Source organism: Kogia breviceps, chromosome 16, assembly GCF_026419965.1.
Source record: "Kogia breviceps isolate mKogBre1 chromosome 16, mKogBre1 haplotype 1, whole genome shotgun sequence".
NCBI classification, from domain to species: domain Eukaryota; kingdom Metazoa; phylum Chordata; class Mammalia; order Artiodactyla; family Physeteridae; genus Kogia; species Kogia breviceps.
In genome coordinates this window covers 55,006,855-55,030,418 of record NC_081325.1, presented here as the reverse complement: position 1 = coordinate 55,030,418, position 23,564 = coordinate 55,006,855, and the positions used below count along the sequence as shown (strand labels likewise).

At 34.7% G+C, this 23,564-nt stretch overlaps 1 long non-coding RNA gene across 1 annotated transcript in view; it reads left to right on the top strand.

Moving 5' to 3' along the window:
* Positions 1–23,564, top strand: part of LOC136792762 (uncharacterized) — a 614,703-nt gene that overhangs the window by 302,794 nt on the left and 288,345 nt on the right. The window contains exon 2 of the long non-coding RNA XR_010837119.1: positions 16,553–16,635. This is a non-coding gene — a long non-coding RNA (uncharacterized lncRNA). The remainder of the gene's footprint in view (positions 1–16,552; positions 16,636–23,564) is intronic.

Here is a 23,564-nt window from a genome sequence, read left to right as displayed (position 1 = left end):
AAGTATTATATATATGCATATATGTACAAAAATACACATGTATATTAATATACATTAATATATTTTGCAGTATATTTTTATTTGCTAGTTCTGATATGTATATTGAAGGTTTATGCTATATTTATTATTCTTTTACTTGTGCTGGGGGCTCAGTATTATGTTAGTTAACAATTCATGGAGCTATGTTTCCTCATTTCAAATCATGAATAATACTCCATTCTGGTAATATTATACAATTTATTTATTCATGATTTTGTTAAGCAACATTTTTCCCAGTTGTATTATATTATCTACTGTGATACTTGGAACAATTTTATATACGTCTCCTGTTGCATAGGTGCATGAATTTCTCTAGGGTATATACCTAGGAACAAAATCATTAAGTCATAGTCTAGGAGCATTAGCAAACTTCCTTCTGACAAGTAAGTGATAACTCCTTAGTAGATTTCAAGCATTATTAGTACTCTTTCAGATTCATTATTTTCCGAATTCTTTTAAATTTTATTTTATTATCAGTTCTGAGAATTATGTATTCTTCATACATTGATTTATCCATTGGGACACGGCCATTTCCTCATACAGAACTTCCTCAAATAGTAGAGCTAGTAATGAGTGTGAGATGCAGTATCCAGTACCTGAAATCTTACCCATCACCATCAGGAATAAGCATGTGAATAAAATGTACTTGGTTTTCTTTAACTCAATTAACTTCATTCTACAACAGAGACAAAAATAAACAATGTTAGACACTTCACTTGAGGTTTTTATTTTATACGCACAGGTGATATAGGGGGGGATTATTTGTGCGTGTGTGTGTGTGTGTGTGTGTGTGTTGTGTAAGGTGGCATAGTGGTTATTTGGGATCTGCGCAGGTCAGTGCTGAGAGGCCCCCGTTCCCATCTCCCCTTCCCTTAAACTAAGTGCAAAAAAGACTAAGCAGTAGGATAAAATAAAAGGAAGAAAAAGAGAGAGGAAACTCAACCCCATTAACATTTCAAAAAGTTACCCTGCTAGCTAAATTGAACTGCTTCAGAATTAGAAGCCACAGAATACCCTGCATTTCTCTAGCAGAGTAAACCAAATAAAACAGCTATTCTTGCTACACTTAAGCACAAGTTTGAATATTTGCCAGAGATTAAAAGAACAAACCAGAAATACGATGAGCCAGCAAGATCATGAATGAAGTAACGTAAGGAAAAATGAAGGCAATAGAAGAAAGAGAGAGAAAGAATGAAAACTAAGGAGAGATAAGAAAATAGAGGAAAAGGAAAAAATGCAGATTGTCAATAGTGAGAATTAGAATTTCCTTGGATTGTTTTTAATCGAATTTCCATGGATTTTTGTTTATCTTCCTTTCCAATTCCAGTGCTCCTTTTAGAGAAAAGTGTTTTCTTTCTTTCTTTTGTCCTCTTTTCTCACTGCTCTTTTCCCCATTTCTAGTCATTTTGTACTTTTCATTCATTTAGGATTATTAAGCTTTTAACCTAAAATCTTCTATTTTAAGACATTTCTGTAAAAAAGTGTGTCTAAAAGAGTATGATTTTAAAAATAAGGGCTGATACCCCTTGCTTTTTTTTCAGTTACACAGAAAAAAATAAATATTATCAGGGTAAATATCAAAATGAATTTGTATTCGTATACAAAGTTCCAGACACTTAAAAAATAATATTTAGCAGGAACCCATATTGAGAAAAAAAGTATTGTCACTAACCATAAAATTTGACCGAAGAATAATTGTTGACTGCATAATTTTCACCAATACTAAAATTATTAGTATAACCTAATCCCAGCATATTAAAATAGACTTCTCAAATTCAAAAATTTCTTTAGTATTTAAATACAAGATTAATTTTACTTAAAATTAATAAAGTAGACAAATCATTTATCACAGAAGTGATTATTTTATCCATGCATAACCCCAAATCACCCTGACCTGCTCATTTCATTCAAGGGGTTATTGTTTTTGATATATATGCATAAGTGAAACATAAGCAGTATTTGAAAAGAGCTTTGGAAATTCACTGAATATGAATTGCAACTACTCTAATAAGTGCAAAATACAGTCTGTCTTACTTCAAGCCTCAGAGAAACGTCTACCCATTCCACCTTAAAAATGATAATACATTGGCACTGTGAAATATTTTCCAATTCAAAATGGTACATTTTAGCCATTAATTATCATATCAAAACCATATTAAATAAGTCACTCTTCTCATTTTAAGCATGTCACAGAGGTATAGAATGCTAAATTACCATTGAGTGCCGGTATCAATTCAGAAGTAGAAAAACAAATAGACTCCCGTGAACTCTGTTTTGTTTACTGCTTAATAAGTACTTTACTAATGTAATATACATTTAGGAAATATACAAGTGTTTAATATCATTTTATGATAGCTTAGCAATAATTTATGGGATGATAATTGTCGGATTGTCTTATGCTTTGGAAATACTAAAATCGATACCTTAAATAGGAAAAGTGAACTAGCGAATTAAAAGAAATATCCCATCTTTAAGCATTCCCTTATCTCCTCTCAAAGAATAATTTGAGAGGAGAAAGGAAAATTTGATAGTAGCTTACATTCATCTCATAAAATAGTTTGTTTTCATTTATGGAAATGTAGAAAAAGTCCTTCTTGTAACGGTTTGCTATTTCACAACTTTTGCAGTGACTATACTTGAGAAAGGATGCAAGATTATGATTAATGTTAAATGAACTCTTGTTATACATCAGGCACTTTACATATATCATAATCAATGCTCATCACAACCCCTTGAGGTGAGAACTAATCAATGCATTTTCCAGTGATGAAACGGAAGTTCATAAGAATTACCATATTTCAGTGAATCTAAAACTAATACCATTCATTCTACTATACATATCATCTTATTGCCACAAGAAATAGAAAATGCTTCCAAATATAACTTAAGATCTGCAGGAGACTGGTAATGATTCAAAAATGTGAACGTGGCAGGATGGGTGGGTGGGTAGAGTGTTTCCTAGGATGAGGCCATATCCTGGGGCACCCATCTAAGGCACATAAGCAGGCCAGCTGAAGCTGATTTCCAGACCTCTCTGATTCCAAAGCCCCTGCTTCGTCTGTTAAACCTCACAGCCTCAACTATCTTCCATGAAACAGAATGCATTTGGCATTTTCCTTTATGAGAACTCGTCTTTTCCTTGATGGTGCCACCTAGTCTGTGTAAACTTCATAGGGAGGAAATCAAAGTGCATGGCAGTGTATTAATCAGAAAAAATGAATTGTGCCTGTTTCATCCTGTTAGTCACTTGATAAGGGAAAACAAATAGCAAAGATTAAATCACAGGCTGCTCAAATGCTTTGTACTTGGGATAAATGCATTCCAGCTTTCACCAAAGTCCATTATGCACTGTTTGGCTTTGATTAGCGGGGGGCATTTCATAAAATATGAACAAAAGCTACAGCTAGTGGAAGAAAGAAGAAATGTGTGAGCATTTTCTCACTGTTCAGTTAAACAGCTGATTCACCCCCAAGAAAACAGCAAAGGCTCTGACAATTATGAATGTCCTTGGCAAAAGGATGAATTTATCTGCCTGTTAAGGAGATGTCTCTTGAAAAGGCAGTGTCTGCAGCAAACAACACCAGCAGAGCGTGACTATGAAGAGCAATCCATGTTCGCTTTTACACAGGAGAGATCCACAATTGCAGCTTGATTGTAATCCTTACCTCGGAAATCTGAAATCACCACCTGTTTTCTTTGGATGTTTGTGTAACACACTCCAGTTGCTTTCTACAGAATTTAGAACATTCATTTACTCCAGTGGATACACTGGAGCTTTACTAAATTTAATTCACTTCCATTAAGCAACTGACTCACTAGATTTAGTGGAGCTATGTGGATCACTGTGTTTTCCTGTTCACGTTTATGATTCTCAGTACATACTACATATATTGCTTCCAGTCCATGACATGTTTTCATACAAATGCTATTCTTGTTTGTACTTCATTGAAAGGGGCAAAACATTTAACATAAGAAGTTGGTTACTATGAAGTCAGTTTTGTTTTAAGAATATTGGGGAAAACAGAGCAAGTGAAAAAAAAAAAAAAAAAAAACTACAACAATCACCACAAACTCAGATTCACTTCTTACAAGTTCTTATAAACCCCTCTACATTCAGTTCTAAACATGTTATTTTTTGTATGTTTAATCATTCTAAAATGTAAGAACATTGATAGACAAAACCATATACTGTAAGACTTATGATGATCTATAATGCTTAGTATAAAATCTTATTTTTAGCATTTAACCTCTACTTAAGTAACCTACTTAGGAAGATAAACTATAGTATGAGCTGCATTGCAGTGCCAACAAAGATAAACAGATCTACCAGACTATGATTATTATTATCTGAGCAAAACAAGTTAGCCAAAAAATAAATAAATAAATAAATAAACCTAGTAACTTCCACAGAACAGGTAAAATATGTCAGAGTCCCTGTGCTTTGTAAGCGTTTAGAGTAACATTATGCGATATTTAGAATTATATAAAACAGTCTGACTTTCTAAATTTGAGAACACTATTTTAAGGATAATAGCTTACATTATCAAATTAAATGTTTAAGAACAGATTTTAAGGAGATTCTAGAATTATATATTTGTAAAATGGACACAAAGGCAACAGTGAGCCAAAAGTATAAATGTTCAACAAATATAAAATTATGTGGAAAAAAAAGAAAATGATGTGTCAGTTTTATCCCGAGCTTGATGCAATCAAGTATATCTAACCATTTTAATCTACCAGTGAATAAAGATTGATTGTGGATAAGCAAGGTCTTTGTCAGCTCACACTATTGGGGAATTTTAAGGCTAGTATCAGTTTTGCCCAAAAGGCCTAAAAAAAATTCAGCTTTAATTCTCTCTACATGAGCGTGCCATCTACTGGTTTTATTTGTCACAGCAGTGTAATGGCTGAGAGCTGGAAGTGTTGGGTTTTACCTGCACACCTGGTGGGTGTGACCTCATGAAGGTATTCCTGAACAGAGATTCTGTCATGTAAACTAAGTAATAAACAAGAACCAACACTGTTACGAATTAGTTGAAATTTCAGACTTTTAAACAATTTTATTTATTATAAAGAATAAAGAGTATGAAGGAGAGATGCTTTAACGAGACAAAATCATTTAAGGGCTTTTACATAATAAATTATGCTATATATCAGTGGTCTGAATGCTTGATTAATCAACTCTGCACATTTGGTGCACTGAATGCTCCTTGTGCTCAGAAATGTTGACAGATTCAACAAAATTCAGGGCATTTAAAATAGACAGTAGGAAAGATAGAAAATGGTTCCTGGCTTGGAGCTTGTAGCTTGAACTACCATAAGATATAGACAAGAAGCAGCTAACTAGCAAAGTGGCTCAGGGTGGTTCAAATACATATTTAAGGTATGAATAAAGGTATGTCTGTGAAGTAGGAGGGAATTTGAAGGAGGGTTCAGATTTGAGAATGAAGAAGCCAAAAACAAAATGTGCGGGAACAACAGCTTAAGTATGGGTCAGAGAAGGGAAAAGTATAGGACAAAGATGAGATTTTCTGTTTTGTCTTTTGCACAGCAAGCACAAATGTGTCCTTAATTCTGAGAAATAAATTCTTAACCATTCTAATACTATTATTGGAAGTTTCGTAGTGAGCTATGGAGTCCATAGCAAGCATAGGAAACTTTGTGCTTATTCTTGACATAATAAAATGTCTGGTTTTGTCAGTGGCAATATCAAAGGGCAGCTCCCATCAACGCTGACCTGCTAAACTACCCCCAACCACAACACATTCTATTGGAAAAAACAGAAGTGAGATTGTTGACTATGCAATCACAGAGTTTTGGCAAGTTGATAAAACTCTGTTACCTTATTGTCCTTATTATATTGATGCTTGGGATGTAAATTATACTAGAATATCTATTAAAGAGTAAAGTGCATTATCATTTACTCTAATCTATACAAATCTCTCAAGGTTTTAAAATATTTTTGAGCTGGATGCTAGTTTTCCTAGGAATTTCCCAGGATACCCCTCGTGGGAGTGAACAGCAGGCAGCTGTGTAATCATGGTTTACCCACCCCCACCCCTATGCAGGCAGAGGGGAACTACTTTGATCCCATATGTGCGTGCCTGTGAGTGTTCATGTATACGCATACACACACACATGCATATGTACATACACATAAATAAATTTGGATTTATGCATACATATTTTCTTTGAGCAAGTGTTCTTGCTGCTAAAAATAAGTTTGAATGCTTATCTTAAACATTAAGAATATGGGCTTGCTTTCTTAATTTCTTTTTCTGAGAGTTTGTTATTAGTGTATAGAAATGTCACAGATTTCTGTATATTGATTTTGCATCCTGTGATTTTACTGAATTCATTTATTAATTCGACAGTTTTTTGATGGAGTCTTTAGGGTTTTCTATATATAAAATCATGTCCTCTGCAAATAGTGACACTTTTACTTCTTCCTTTCCAGTTTGAATTCCTTTTATTTATTTTTCTTGCCTAACAGCTCCAGCTAGGACTTCTAATAGTATGTTGAATAAAAGTGGTGAGAGTGGGCATACTTGCCTTGTTTCTGATCTTAGAGGAAAAGCTTTCAGCTTTTCCCTGTTGAGTATGATGTTTCATAAATATGTGGAGATTAAACATGTTACTTAACAACCAATGGGTCAGTCAACAAAGAATTCAGAAGAGAAGTTTTTAAATATTTTGATACAAATGGAGGAGGTTACTTGTTGGGGGTGAGTCTATGAGTGACTTTCACTAATATTAATATTCAGTGTGTGTTGTTTTAGTTTTTTAGTTTTTTAATTGTGGTAGAATATGCACAAAGGTTTACCACTTCGACCACTTTAGAGTATACTGTTCAGTTGTGAAATTTTCATCATAATCTAATTCCAGAAGCATTTCATCACCTCATAAAAACCCACACTCAAGCAGTCAGTCTCTTCATTCCCCCCTACTCCCTAGTCTCTGGCAAACACTAATCTGCTGTCTATCCCTATGGTTTTACCTATATGGCTTTTTCATGTAAAGGAATCATACAATCAATATGTGGTCTTTTGTGTCTGGCTTCTTTTACGTAGGATAATGTTTTCAAGTTTCATCCATGTTGTAAAATGTACGAATACGTAATTCTTTTTATTGCTGAATAATATTCCATTGTATGGATATACCACATTTTCTTTATTCATTTATCAGTTGATGGACATTTGAGCATTTTCTACATTTTGGCTATTGTGAAGAGTGCTGCAATAAACATTTGTTTACATGTTTTTGTTTGAACACCTATTTTCAATTATTTCATCCTTTTTTAGTAAATTTTTATATGTGGTGTGAGATAATAGTCCAACTTCACTCTTTTGCCTGTGATATCTAGTTGTTCCAGCATCCTTTTTTAAGGAAACTACAGGCATAACTTGTTTTATTGTGCTTCACAGATACTGTGTTTCTTACAAATTGAAGATTTGTGGAAACCCTGCATTGTAAGATGATGGTTAGCATTTTTTAGCAATAAAGTATTTTTTAAATTAAGGTATGTACATTTTTTTAGACATAATGCTACTGCAGACTTAATAGACTAAAGTATAGTATAAACATAACTTTGATATGTACTGAGAAGCCTTAAAAATTGACACATTTTGTTGCAAGATTTGCTTTGTTAAGGTGGTCTGTAATCAAACCTACAACATCTCAGAGGTGTGCATATATTATTTCTTCATTGAATAGTCATGGCACTTATTGAGAGACAAGTGGCCATAGGTAGATATACATATTTTTTACTGGACTCTCAATTTTATTCCACTGATTTATACGTCAGTCCTTATACCAGCACCACACTGTTTTGATTACCGTAGCTTTGTAGTAGATTTTGAAATCAGAAGGTGAGTCCTCCAACTTTATTCTTTTCTTTCAAGATTTTTTTGGCTATTCAGAGTCCCTCATAATTCATATAAATTTTAGAATCAGATTTTCCATTTCTGCAATATGGCCATTGGAATTTTGATAGACTGCATTCAATCTGTAGATTACTTTAGGGATTATTGTCATCTTAACAATATTCAGTCTTCCAATACACAAACACAAGATGTCTTTCCATTTATTTGGATGTTAGTTAATTGCTTTTACCAGTGTTTTGTAGTTTTCAATGTACAAATCTGGCAGCTTCTTAAATGTATTCCTAAGTATCCTATTATTTTTTAAAAATTTATTTATTTATTTATGGCTGTGTTGGGTCTTCGTTTCTGTGCGAGGGCTTGCTCCAGTTGTGGCAAGCGGGGGTCACTCTTCATCGCGGTGCATGGGCCTCTCACTATTGCAGCCTCTCTTGTTGCGGAGCACAGGCTCCAGACGTGCAGGCTCAGTAATTGTGGCTCATGGGCCCAGTTGCTCCGCAGCATGTGGGATCCTCCCAGACCAGGGCCCGAACCGGTGTCCCCCGCATTGGCAGGCAGACTCTCAACCACTGTGCCACCAGGGAAGCCCTATCTTATTATTTTTGATGCAATTGTAAATGAAATTATTTTCCTTTTTTTTTTTCAGATTGTTCATTCTTGATGTATAGAAATATAATCGGTTTTTGTTGTTGAAATTGTATTTTGCAACTTTATCAGTTCCAATATATTTTAATTCTTTAGTATTTTTTATATATAAGATCATGTCATCTGTGAATATAGATTTATTCCTTCATTTCCAATTTGGATCCCTTTTATTTTTTGTTCTTGCCTAACTGCTCTAACCAGAGCTACCAGTGAAAATGGACATCCTTATCTTCTTCCTAATCTTAAGGGGAAAACTTTCAGTCCTTCATCATTTAGTAACGTGCTAGTGTGGAATTTCATAAATGTCCGTTATCACATTGAGGAACTTCCCATCTATTCCTAATTTGTTGAGTGTTTTTATCATGAATAGTATTATATTTTCAAATGTTTATTCTGCATCAATTGAGATGGTCATGTTTTTTTTTTCTTTATTCTATAAATGTGTTGTATTACATTGATTGATTTTTTTTTTTTTTTTTTTTTTTTTTGTGGTACGCGGGCCTCTCACTGTTGTGGCCTCTCCCGTTGCAGAGCACAGGCTCCGGGCACGCAGGCTCAGCGGCCATGGCTCACAGGCCTAGCTGGTCCGTGGCATGTGGGATCGTCCCGGACCGGGGCACGAACCCATGTTCCCTGCAACGGCAGGTGGACTCTCAACCACTGCGCCACCAGGGAAGTTAAACCTCTCTTGCTTTCTTGGGATGAATCCTACTTGTTCAAGATATGTTATCTTTTCTTTATACTGCTGGATTTAGTTTACTAGTGTTCTGTTGAGGATTTTTACATTTAAGCTAATAAGGGATATTGGGCTGCAGTTTTCTTTTATTGTGTTTGTGTTTGAAAAGGATTGATATTAATTCTTCTTTAAATATTTGGTAGAATTCACCAATGAAGATATATGGTTCTGGACCATATTTCTTCGTTATAAGAATAGCAGTAGGGGCTTCCCTGATGATGCAGTGGTTGAGAGTCCGCCTGCCGATGCAGGGGACACGGGTTTGTGCCCCGGTCCAGGAGGATCCCACATGCCATGAAGCGGCTGGGCTCGTGAGCCATGGCCGCTGAGCCTGCACGTCCGGAGCCTGTGCTCTGCAATGGGAGAGGCCACAACAGTGAGAAGCCCGTGTACTGCAAAAAAAAAAAAAAAAAACAGAAAAGAAGTAGAGGTTGGACGTTTAGCTTTGATGATGAACGTAGAAGGCTACAAGCCAAGGAATATATCAGACTTCAGAAGCTGGAAAAGCCAAGGGTTCGCCCCTGGGTCTCCAGAAGGAATGTAGTCCTGTAGATCTGTTTTAAACTTCTGACGACCAAAACTATAAGAGAGTAAATTTGTGTTGTTGTAAGGTAGTAAGTCTGTGGTGGATTGTTACAGCATCAGTAAGAATATAATAATGTAGATATTCTACTCTACCTCAAAATAAGTAAACTTACCCTACAATTAGTGAGTAAGTTCTAGTATGTTTCATTAGAAGTTGAGATCTAGTCACACTCCTGTTATCTATGAACTATGAAACTACTTCTGTCCTTTAATAAATTTTGTTTCTTTTGAGAGCTTATAACCCAATAATTGCTCATTTTATACTGTTACAAATATCTATGCAAAATATTAACAGATATACATAGAAATATCATATTATGTTATCTGAGAGGCTGTTTCTATAGGAAGTTATTTGAGGAATATGAACTCTGATGTCAGATTACCTGAGTTTGTATCTGGGCCCAGTAATTGTTGTCTGACTTTTAGCAAGTTTATTTAATCTCTTTGTGCTTCAGTTTTATAACCAGTCGCATGAGGATTAAAAAAAATAGTACTAGCTGTAAAGATTGTTCTTAGGGTTATGTAAGATAAGAAAATGTAGATATTGACACATTCAATCTATTTAAGGAATGCTGTCTTATTTTCTGAACCTATCAATAAAAATTGAAATAAAATGTATTGTAAATTCATTTATTCTCTTTTCACATTGGAAAATTTAGTTTAAGGAAATGCTTCATTAGAATGTAAAGAATATGAAAGCAAGAGATTTTGTCTGATTTTTTTCATTGATACATCCTTGGTGATTAAAGCAGTCTCTGGAAAGTAGAATGCTTCAGTGCTTCAAAGATGTTTGTTAAATGAACATTACATTCATATACATGTCATATTACAACATATGAACATACATTTCTGAGATTTTATAATTATATTCCCTTATAATATACAAAGAGAAAAATTATCATAAACAATTTAAACATCTTAAACTACATCATGATTTTTATCCAAAACATGTATAATTTATATGACTTTATTATAGTTATTACCCCCCAGTTACAATATTAGGTTAACACTTTCTTTAAAGATAAGTAGAATATTATTTTTAAGTAATTTTAAGTAGCATAGTTGGGTCCATAGTTAGATGTTTGTATCTATATTTTAATAATTACTTTTAAAAATCAATAGAAATTTATAGGTTTAATATAATAACTATGTTACACTTTTGAGGGAATCTTTCAATTGAGTAAACTATATAGAAGTCCACAATTTAATATATAATTTATTTTTCATGTTTTCTAAAACTAAAATCACTAATAAAGCAATTTATTTACTGAATACATTTAGAAAAACGATTAATCAAAAGGACAACATGTTGTTTATACTTGATGAATATGAACTTAAAATGTGACTTCTTTAGGAAAATTGTGTGATCATCCATCAAAATGATTCTATACATTTTATTCCTTGGATATAATTTTTTAGAATATGATAAATGAGAATAATATCCGGCAAGTATTTGGGAGTATATGCACAGGAATAATTGAAGTTTGCATATAAGAAATTTCAGGGATGGGGTTGGGAATATTTGGTAAATAGAAGACCATATTTGATGGAAAATTTATAAAAGATTTTGCCTTCTGTCATTTTCTTACATTCTTAATTAACAACAAAGCTGAACATGTAAGGAGGATCTAAGAAAATAACTGAACTAAATACTTGCAAAACAAATTTATCCTAATTACAGGCATGCCTTGTTTAATTGTGCTTCACTTTATTACACGTCACAGGTATTGTGTTTATTACAAATTGAAGGATTGTAACAACCCTGAATCGAGCAGGTATATTGGCCCCATTTTTCCAAAGCATTTGCTCACTTCATGTCTCCGTGTCACATTGGTAATTCTCACAGTATTTCAAGCGTTTTCATTATTGTTATATTCGTTATGGTCACCTGTGATCAGTGAGCTTTCATGTTACTATTGTAGCTGTTTTGGGGCACCACAAGTCGCAAGTATGTTAGACAGCAAACTTAGTAAATAAATGTGTGTGCTCTGATTGCTCCACCGACTGGTTGTTCCCCTCTCTTCCTTGCCTTGGCCTCTCTATTCCAAGCGACAAATATTGAAATTAGGCCAATTAATAATCCTGCAGTGGATCTGTGTTCAAGTAAAAGGAATAGTTGCACATCTCTCACTTTTGTCAAAAGCTAGAAATGATTAAGCTTAGTGAGGAAGGCAAGTCAAAAGCCAAGACAGGCTGAAAGCTAGGCCTCTTAGGCCAAACAGTTAGCCAAGTTGTGAATGAAATGAAAAGTACCACTCCAGGGGGACTTCCCTGGTGGTGCAGTGGTTAAGAATCCACCTGCCAATGCAGGGGGCACAGATTTGATCCCCGGTCCGGGAAGATCCCACATGCCGCGGAGCAACTAAGCCCGTGCGACACAACTACTGAGCCTGCACTCTAGAGCCTGCGAGCCACAACTACTGAGCCTGCGTGCTGCAACTACTGTAGCCTGTGCACCTATAGCCCATGCTCCGCAACAAGAGAAGGTCCTGCAATGAGAAGCCCGCGCACCACAACGGAGCGTAGTCCCCGCTCGCCTCAACTAGAGAAAGCCTGTGTGCAGCAACAAAGACCCAACGCAGTCAAAAAAAAAAAAAAAGTACTACTCCAGTGAACACAGGAAGGCTCAGAAAGCAAAACAGCCTTATTGCTGATATGGAGAAAGTTTTAGTCGTCTGGGTAAAAGATCAAACCAGCCACAACATTCCCTCAAACCAAAGCCAAATCCAAATCCAAAGCAAAGCCCTAATTCTCTTCCATTCCATGAAGGCTGAGAGAGATGAGGAAGATGCAGAAGAAAAAGGTTGAAAGTAGAAGAGGTTAGTCATGAAGTTTAAGGAAAGAAGCTATCTCCATAGCAAAAATAGTGCAAGGTGAAGCTGCAGGTGTTGATGTAGAAGCTGCAGGAAGTTGTTCAGAAGATCTAGCTGAGATAATTAATGAATGTGGCTACACCAAGCAACAGATTTTCAAATGTAGACATAACAGTCTTATAGTAGAAGATGCCATAAGAGCTTCATAGCTAGAGAGAAGTCAATGCCTGGATTCAAAGCTTCAAAGGACAGCCTGACACTCTTCTTAGGGTCTAATGCAGCTGGTGACTCTAAGTTAAAGCCAGTGGTCATTTACCATCCTGAAAATCCTAGACCCCTTAAGAATTATGCTACAGCTACTTGCCTTGCTCTATAAATGGAACAGCAAAGCCTTGATAACAGCACATCTGTTTACAACATGGTTTCCTGAATATTAAGCCCACTGTTGAGACATACTGCTCAGGAAAAAAAAAAAAGAAAGAAAAAAGATTCCTTTCAAAATATTACTGCTCATTGACAAGGCACCTCATCACCCACGAAACTCTGATGGGGATGTACAGGGAGATTAATGTTGTTCTCATGCCTACTAACAACATCCATTCTGCGGCCCATGGGCCAAGGAGTAATTTTGACTTTCAAGTCTTATTATTTAAGAAATACATTTCATAAGGCTATAGTTGCCATGTAGAGTGATTCATCTAATGGATCTGTGCATAGTAAATTGAAAACCTTCTAGAGAGGATTTGCCATGTTAGATGACATTAAGAACATTCATGATTTGTGGAAATAGGTTAAAAATATCAGCATTAGCAGGAGTTTGGAAGAAGTTTATTCCAGTCCTCATGGATGACTTTGAGGAGTCCAAGACTTCAGTGGAGGGGAAGTAGCTGCAGATGTGGGGAAAATAGCAAGAGAACTAGAATTAAAAGTGGAGCCTCAAGATGTGACTGAATTGCTGCCATCTCTTGATAAAACTTTCACAGATGAGGAGTTGCTTCTTATGTGTGAGCAAAGAAAATGGTTTCTTGAGATGGAACCTACTCCTGGTGAAGATACTGTGAAGATTGTTGAAATGACAGCAAAGTGTTTAGAATATCCCATTAAGCTCGGTTGATAAAGCAATGACAGGATTTGAGAACATTGACTGCAATTTTGAAAGAAGTTCTGCGGGTAAAAAGCTGTCAAACAGCATTGCATGCTACAAAGAAATTATTCATGAAAGAAAAGTCTATCAATGAAGTGGCAAAGTTCCTTGTTGTCTTCTTATAAGGAACTGCCACAGTTATCCCATCTTCAGCAAGCACCCCTCTGATTACTCAGCAGCCATCGACACCTAGGCAAGGCCCACCAGCAAAAAGATTACAACTCACTGAAGGCTCAGATGATGGTTAGCATTTTTTAGCAATAAAGGATTTGTTAATTAAGGTATGAAATAACAGAAAAAATTTTATGCTTTTTAGAACTCACGATAATTACTCGGAATTTTTATTGTTTCATCACTTACCAAGATAATTGTTTCATGTAACCTGTAGTAACAACAACAGCAGTAATAACTTTTGAATTGTTCTTATAGAGGATGACTCCAGAAAAGAAACAGATAAAATATTAACTTACTTCCATAACTTTAAGGAGAGTGAAGTCAAATATATATAACTGAACTGTGTGGTCTATTCAAGTAAACAGAGGTGCTTGAAAACTTACCTATTATTGCTTTTTTGCATATGGTTTCTATAGTCTCTTGTCTTTTACTTTGTTTAAATTTTAAATTTCCTCATGTTCCTTTGGATAAATATGAGTATATGCTTACATTTACTTATGTATGTATATATATACATATACAGAGTATGTGTCTATATACATACTATATATATATTTATGTGTATGTTTGTATACATATACACATTTTATATGTTTTTGTATATCTGTGTGATCTAGTTTTATCTGGTAGGATAACTATTAATATTCTGTCTGGATTTTACTTGTCTTTAGTATGCTTTTTGCTATAAAAGCAGTGTAGGATGGTAAACTTTAGATAGCATTTGCAATGAAAATTTGATTGGCACGTTTATTTTTTGTGTATGGTAAGTATATGGTAATATCTGTATTTGACTTTACTTTTTTAAATTTTTTTATTTTTTGTGGTGCGCGGGCCTCTCACTGCTGTGGCCTCTCTCGTTGCGGAGCACAGGCTCTGGACGCACAGGCTCAGCGGCCATGGCTCACGGGCCCAGCCGCTCCGCGGCATGTGGGATCTTCCCGGACCGGGGCACGAACCTGTGTCCCCTGCATCGGCAGGCGGACTCTCAACCACTGCGCCACCAGGGAAGCCCTGTATTTGACTTTATTTACTTTTTAAATGTTTTTAGTTCATTTTAATATAGAGAATTTTTTAAAAAACCATTGAAACCATAAAGTTATAATGTAAAAAGCAGTTCAAAATAGTAATAATATAAGAAACGCAATTCATCAGTTTGCAGGAGGTGAAAAATATTAACATGAATAATGTATTTTTAAATATTGTGATGGTAATTTAGAAATAAACAGATTATAATCTTGGTCACAAAAAAATACATTTTTATCATTGATATATAATTGGCCAAGCATACTCTGGGGTTTTTCAGTACTTTAAAATAATTCTTAGGAAAATAAATAATTAGAAAGTTTGGTCAAATGAAACAAAGAAATCTAACTTTCAGGTGTTTCCTTGTCCCTAAGCTTATCTTTAAAATTAAGGATACATTTTTAACAATGTGCCACAGATTAATAAAATATTTGTTTTCACAAGTCCTAATCCTGAGAGAACCATGATGTTAAAATATGGATTGAATATTATTTTGCCTTCTTAAATCCTATATTAATCACATTGTCTAAAATTAGAAAGGGAGAGATATTATTGGTAAGAAGTTTAAACATGCATAAAATTCATTTTATGCCTTTAAATTAGACAAGATTAAGTGACATGTTTATTTAAACATTGAATAAGCTGTAATAATTACAGAGTGCATGCTAAAAGCCTTGGATTGCTTTTCAAGTCAAGAATGACTTTGCCTGTTTATAGGATGACAATTGGCTTTCACTTCTTTTAAACAATCACTAAACCAAGTTTTAGAGGTGAATGAATTAACAAAGCACAGATAATACAAAGTATTATAAAGTCTACACATCATTTCTGTTAATAAAAAAGACCCCATTTATGTAAAAAGGAATTAAAGGAATTGGAAATGTTAGTATTAAAAAGTTCTAAACTAATAATAGAATACAGATAATCAGAGTTGACAGCATCTAGTTAAAAAGAGAATCATCCAGAATAGAAAGCATTGTTATGGCTATGTAGAATATTGGATTTTATTTTTAAAAAACCTCATTAACTTTGCACACATTGATTTAATTTTTCATATTTTAATTCTCCAGAGGGTAGAAAATTGGAACACTGACTCTCTCCAGCCACTTTGGGACACCTCATGCAGTCATCAGCTAATGTCTCAAAGACTGTCCTCAGCCCTGTGTAATAACAGACAAAAGATTCAGAATAGAATAGCACATTTCTTAATACTCTTACAGTGAAAGTTATGTTCTCTAACGATTTATATTTTAAGCGTGTTTCTTTTTTTGTTTTGTCTTGAAAAATGAGTAAAAACCAGTATTATCTTATTGTCTAGTTTACTTTATTCTCCCCTTTACCTTATTCTTCCACTCAGTTTGGTTAGACCAGTTTCTTTAATCCTTCTCCAATGATTATTGCTTCCCAAACTATTCATTTTAAAGTCATAGAATAAGAAAATTTTGTTAGTCATAATATTTTGAGTTTTATCTGTGGTGTTCAAAGTTTTGATACTCTATAATTTTCTTTCCAGGAAAAACTGATACCCTAATTCACCCTGGTTCTTAGCAACCCGTCTGTTCCCCCAGGAAGAATTTCAGCCCCAGCTTTCTCAAGGTAAGAAAAAGGATTAATATATCCACTTGGATTCTAGAATTGTGATTATTGGAAAACTTATCTAGACTCTTGATATGTTAATATAAACTTGATTGGGCATATGAATGTGATAAGATATGGTGTGTTTTCATTATGTTGTTTCATATTTGAAGCCAAAAGATCACTACAAAATACTGATGAACTAGACAAAATCTTATTACCAGTTCTTATCAATCATGCTTAATATTTGTGTGAAAAAATATTTTAAGACTACTCTGCCATACCTTTGGTAAAGACTGAAATATTACATTTACAAAGAAATTAAGGAGGTAAGTGTTAATCCTCTTCTAATACATGAACAGAGTTGATTTTAAAAAGTCATTAGGCACTATTTTAAAAGTCAAACTGGTATCATTGGGTGCTGAAGGAAATGGAATCGATACAGCGGCATGGCTGAAATGTTAATATTAGACTCAATGTCTAATCTTCAAGTAAGTCAAATTCTTCTGAGTTAATTCAGTGACTCCTTGGCTGTGTAAACTCTTTAACAGTCCTAAGTTTCCGTTTATTTAGTCTATCAATCTTAATTATTATCTAAGGAGATGTCTCATAACTGAGAATGTTTGTTTAATGATAATGTAATTTGGATAAGGGTGTTGTTTTCTTTCGCTTCACAGTTGCGGAGATTTTCACTAATGAAATCTTTTGGATTCTCGTTTTCTGTTTTCTTCTTATAGTAGTGGTTTATGGATTTTTTTTCTATCTCTTCTTTATTTTGTAATGTGTTATTTTCATTGATCAGCAATAATATTTATATGCAGACGGGGTAAGGGCTACTGAGTTTCATTCCTATCCCTAATATATCACCACTCATTATGTACCAACTGAAACCATTATAATAGAATGTTTCGTGAAACACTCCAACTCTCTTTCACCTAAATGATGTTTTATTGGTGGGAAGGTTGTACTTTATAAGCCATAATTAACAAATAGCATTTTATATAAATAAAATGTTCTCTCTCTATATATTACTTAAATGTATGTCTAGAAGATAAATAATACAGCACCATTTGTGTATATCTTAGAAGATAATATTTACTATAATAAGTATCTAGATAAAAAGCCTAAACACTACTCTAAAATTATTTTTACCAACGCATCTCTTACATTTGTATCTAAACAGGACAATTATAAATAATCCACTGAATAATATAAAGTATAGACTTGCTTAATTTTTTTCAAATAACATTAGAATTTCAAGGTGGTCATAGTATTTTACCTCTCTAACATGTGCCTAATAACTTATTTAACAAAGAAAGAATTTGAGTCAGCATCAACTTATTCATTACTGTTTAAGCATTTATAGTTAACATACTGTATTCCAGACTTGGTGTGGGTAGTACAGGGATGACTAAATTGTAAAGCTTGCTAAATGAGTGTGTATTTTTCTTCTACAGGCTTCTAGACTCATCCAGTAATTTAATGTAATCTGTATTTTTTACAAGATAATTAAAATACATTATAGCAATGTAGGAAAGAACACAGGGTAAAGAAGATATGGGCTCTATTAAGCAGCTCAAAAGAACTTCACATTTTTTGGAGGTCGAGTCAAGGCTAACCATGACTCTCTGAAAACTCTTTATTGATGCCTAGATTAATGACAGGGTACTAGCAAGCTTCTAATGTTCATCCACTCTTTCAGCCATCCATGCATTTATTTAAGAAAAAAAATTACATGGCAGGCAGATTCCTAGAACCTAGCAATGAAAAGGCATATCTCTGTCTCTCTGTCTCTCATTGGCAATCTAATCTCATAATAACATAGCAGTGTGGTAAAAGTTATGAGAGATTAGTGCACAGGACAGTTGCTGACAAGGATTAACACATGTCTGATTGAGACTTAGCTAAGGAGATTCTTAGGCTAAATCAGGACAGGAAAATAGGAACTAATCCAAGCAGATGGAGAGGTGGCAAGAAAAGGTATGACATTCCCACGGGGGGGGGAAGAAACTCAGAAGATAGAAGTGCAAAGAAACATTGGCCAACTCAGGAAACTAAAATTTTTTTGGCATGCGTTAAGCGTAGGGAACATATATTGAGCAGAACATAATGCCTCCTTCAAAGATGCTTTACTTTGCCTACTTTAAGGTCAGCCGCCAGAGCTTTCTACTCTGCCTTTACTACCTCAGGAGACTCATGGCCACCCCCTACAACTACCTCCTATTGGAGCCACCCCGTGCCAATGTCCCAGAGTTTCCCTGACTTTGTCACTCAAGATGCCTATTTAGGTTATCAGTTTGTTCCTTCTCAATGACAAAATGTGTAGAGATCTTAGAAAATGATGACCTTAATTGGTCACAATAGTTTTGTTAAATCATAATGCTAGGACAATAAATCCCCTCTTGAAATGTCAGTGCCCCTCTGAAGATAATGATACACTTACCTTTGCGGCCGAAATGAAGAAGGTCAACTTTTTTTTTAAAGTACAAGACAAATCAAAGTACTCAATTACGGTGTTTTCAATGTTACCTCCATATATCAACTCTCTTTTTCTCCCTCTTTTTAAAATTATTTAACTCCTTTAAATGAGTACTAGAGGTGAATCACAGGCTGGTCAGAATGGTAATATGCTTACCATTATTATGTCTCATTTAATTTGCACAGAATACTAGTGTATGGATAATAGTATTTAATGAATAAAGGAACTGAGGCCCCAAAAGGACAAGTGTCTAATGATGCCCAACTATTAAATTACAGAGGCAAAAATGAAACCCAGTTCTCTTTCACAGCAAAAGCAATTTCTTTCTACTATTACATGTCTTTACTCCTTTTCCAAAAACTACTGCAAAGCTTGTCTTGCAAATAGGAATTATGATTCCTTCTTTATTTGAATAAACAGTGTATTCATTCTTACCCTAACAATATCTATCTATTTGTCTTCTAAATTTGATCTAAAAATGAGAAAGAAGACATTCCGGCAACTAATTATTTTAAACTCCTGCCAGAAAAGTTTTAGGAGCCACAATTCTGGCAAACTTGATCAGTTAAAAACAAAAGGCATTTTTTTGTTTTATTTCTGCAGTCACTTCAACTGTGCTCTGCGGAACATTTGAGTCTCTTCAGTTAATAGTAAACCAGATAATGTCCTCCCTGCCTCTCCACCTTTGAACCCACACTGATAAACTTCTCAAGGAGTCGACCTTCAAAGACTAGCAAGTGATGTCTCTTAACCTCTGGCTTCCAGTCTGTCTGGCTATTGGGAAAATGAGTGGGAGTTCAGAAGAGAATAAGATCAAGGCATTTATTCTCCAGCTCACCCTTGCTCTTAAAGTGGCCTCTCCACAGGATTCTCCTTTAAGTAACCACTCCCTTCCGCTAGACTTCAGGTTTGAGGTAGTAACAGTTTTGCTCTCATTAACCAGATTACTGTAATATCCCTGTGTCATTTTTTACAACCTATGCACACTCTTGTTAATAGTCAGTTTATTAAATTCTCCAGAAATTATGCTAAATCGAGTGTGTCATCATTTTTCTCTTAGGGACGTGACTGATAAAAATGACACGGCAGAAAATCTCACAACTTTCTGACTAGTTTCATATGTTAAAGTCGTCTCTGTTGCTCATTTGAACTCTAAAACTTTTATTCTTAGGCATTTTAGGTGGGGAAGAGAGAAAAGGAAAAGGACAGATACGCTTCTCCAGTGGTGCCACAGTTTATTCTTGGTTGACTTTGTTTGCGAGGTCTGCTGTGACCAGTTTGTTGAGTTGATACGTGTGGACTGTTAGAGGTGCATCCAGGTTAGATTGCTTTAACAGCTTTGCGCCATCAGAGGGCCAGTATGTAGCTGGTATCTGTAGCAGCCAGTTGGTACCCTCGCTAGATATGTGGGGAGAAGTGCTCAAATCCTGTTTCGATGACTTATGAGCAATGATTCCTTCTCTTGCCTTAGGCTTTTGTATATGAAGCCTGGAAAAGCAGGTAAACTCATTAGTTTAGGATGACTTTAATAAATATCGAAAAGGGTGTTCTTTCCAGATAATTTTCATGATAATTTCATTCTTTTGTTGTTGGGGATAGGGATTGGGAGATGTTTGAAGTCATTTTGTTTTCACATAGATCTTACTTTCTATTTTTGATGCAGTAGATAATGTCCCCCTTATCAAAATCGTTATATCTACAAAAAACAGTCTCTCAAGAAGTATTTATTAGACAAAAGATACATAAACTTCTTTCCAACAATGAGGTATGTAAACGTGATACATGATAGCCCGTTGAGTGTGGTGATTAATCAATCAGATGGCTAAGAACAAACTTTTATAGCAACATCGTCAGATCAATATGAGTGACAGGTGTATGGGAGGCTGTGCGTTTCTTTAAGATATATATGAAATGTGTAACTGAATTGTTTCATAAGTGTTATATTTTTTAAAATGTATGTTTTCTCCCAAATTGTGGAACTTAAAACCACATTAGTGGTCCTCTTCTTACTGCAATTAGAGCAGAATTAAAACTCCTTAACTGATCTATCCCCTGCCTAACTTGCCACTGTCTCTCTATCGTATAGCGCGTCAAGTATACTAGTGATTCTTTCAGGTTAGTGAAAGAGCCAGGTTCTTTCTTCCTGAGATAATTTGCCCTACTTGGAATTCTTTGCCTATAAAACTGTGACCTCCAATGCTTACCTGGCTGGCCCTTAGTCACCTTTCAGATCTCACCTTATAAAGTACCTCTTCAAAGTGGCCTTCCAAGATTAAGGTGTCCAAAAAAACCTCCCACCAGTCACATGATTCTCTCTCAGAGTATTCTGTTTTCTCCCTTCATAATCCTTATCATTGGTTTTAATACTACATTGCCAGATCTTTCACAGCATTAGACTTCTCTATTTTATTCAACAACATTGTATCCCTAAAGCGCCTGGTATGTAAAAGGTGTTCAAAAAGTGCAGGATGTGTGATGAAATCTAGTTTGAATAAATCGAGCTCTTTGTTTTCAAATAAACAATAGAATTGGATTGTGGTAGACAGAATTAGATTCTACTCTAAGATTCTTTTTTCTATCAAGTTCTAGTGAAATGCTGTTTTAAGCTCTGGCATTTTAGTGTTGAGAAAGTTTTATGCAAACGCCATCGTTGTGTCTAAAATATTTTGTATTTGATTAGACTCCAGTGTAGTCATTAATAAAACTACCACAGCTGTTTCACAATGTCTTTATTAATCTCATTAATTATGAGTTAATTCACATCTTCAGGAAACAAACACAAATAAAAGAATTCCCAGCAGAATGTTCAGTTGCAGTGTTAGCAAATACCAAAGAAATCAATCAAGACAGCAGTTTACTTAAAGCTTCATTTATAAAGGTATAATCAACCACATTTCTTAATCCCTCTGTCAGGAAGAATAAATGTTCAATTTGTTTCCTGACCACTTACTCAAGGACCAAACACCTGTACTGCGTAGATACAGCATTAATCATTCTACCATCCATCTACATCTTCTCTCAGTGTCTTTGTTTATCTTACCGTTATCATTCTCACCTAACCTTCTCAAGACTTTTTCTGTGGTTTATAAGAAAGTTTGTAATTGATGCAAACTATATGTGTGTGTATGTGTGTGTATATATATATATATATATATATATATATATATATATATATACACACACACACACACACACACACACACACTGAAACACACTAATGAGGTCACATTTTTTTTTTCATTAAGGATATGTTCAAATTCAGTTTACTTATATTGGATGCTTACACAATTATAGGTCATTTGGTTATTCTTCTATTAGTAAAAGAAGGCATTTAAATATTTGAAAATATATCACATGGCAAAATTCATTTAAATTTCTACTAGAGGTAAAAAACAGGAGTTGAATAAAGAAAATGATGAGAAGTGTAAATGAAGCCTCTGACCTTGAAATGGTGGAGAAAAAAAAGCAGCTATAAAAACAAGGAAACACAAAAACAAGCTATAAAACAATGAGGAAAACTATGAAATGTAGCACATGAACAGAAGGAGAGAACTCCAGGAGTTAATAGTGAAAAACAAACATATTGGTAGCCCAGAATGTGTGAGATAAGGGAAGGAAAAAAAAAAGGAAAGAATTAGGTAGATGGAAAGTTAATGGAGAGGATAAGGAAGAAAGGAAATGTGGCAAAAATAGATCTGATCAGAAGCAAGAAGTAAAAACTGGTGAAGAGAAGAAGTAGAGAAAAAAGGTAAAAGTATAAGAGAGAAAGTAATACAAAGAAAAAAAAAAAAAAACTACAGGAAACCAGGAAACCTACAGGGGAACTAAATGTAAAGGGAAACTGGAAAAATGAAGGCACTATTTACCCAAAGAACAATTACATATATTCATTAAATAGGACCATTATACTTTATATGCTGTAGGATAAATAGTGAAGTCCCTGATTACCACTGCAGTACTGGAGCCATAATCACAAATTCCTAAAGGAGCCTCACAAGCAGTACAATTAATGAGACATCTAGTAGAGAGGATATGCTTCCAGCCATAGTCAGTTGATGCCATTGTAGGAATGGAGCCCAATGTTTCCTGTTATTGTTATCTTTCAACAGTAAATGGGTGTGTTTGACATTTTATGCCAAAAAAAATGTCAAATCTATTCCAAATCTATACTTCTCTTTTTCCTCATAAATTAAAAAAAAATGATTTTGAGGGGACAGCAAGTACCCAACACTAGTATTTTCTCAGATTTCTTCTCACTTAGGATAGCTGTGTGAATCAGTCGTGAACAATGAGAGGAAATCAGCTGTAGTGTGTTCTGGGATTGTGACAAAGCTTTTGCTTTCCTCATAAAGGATGGTCTGTGGCTGTGTACAACTTCTCTGTACTTCTCTTCCTTACTTAATTAGGATGTGCTATTTGGAGCTGCATGGTAACCATCTTGGCTCCATTGGAATTGATTTTGTTGACTGGC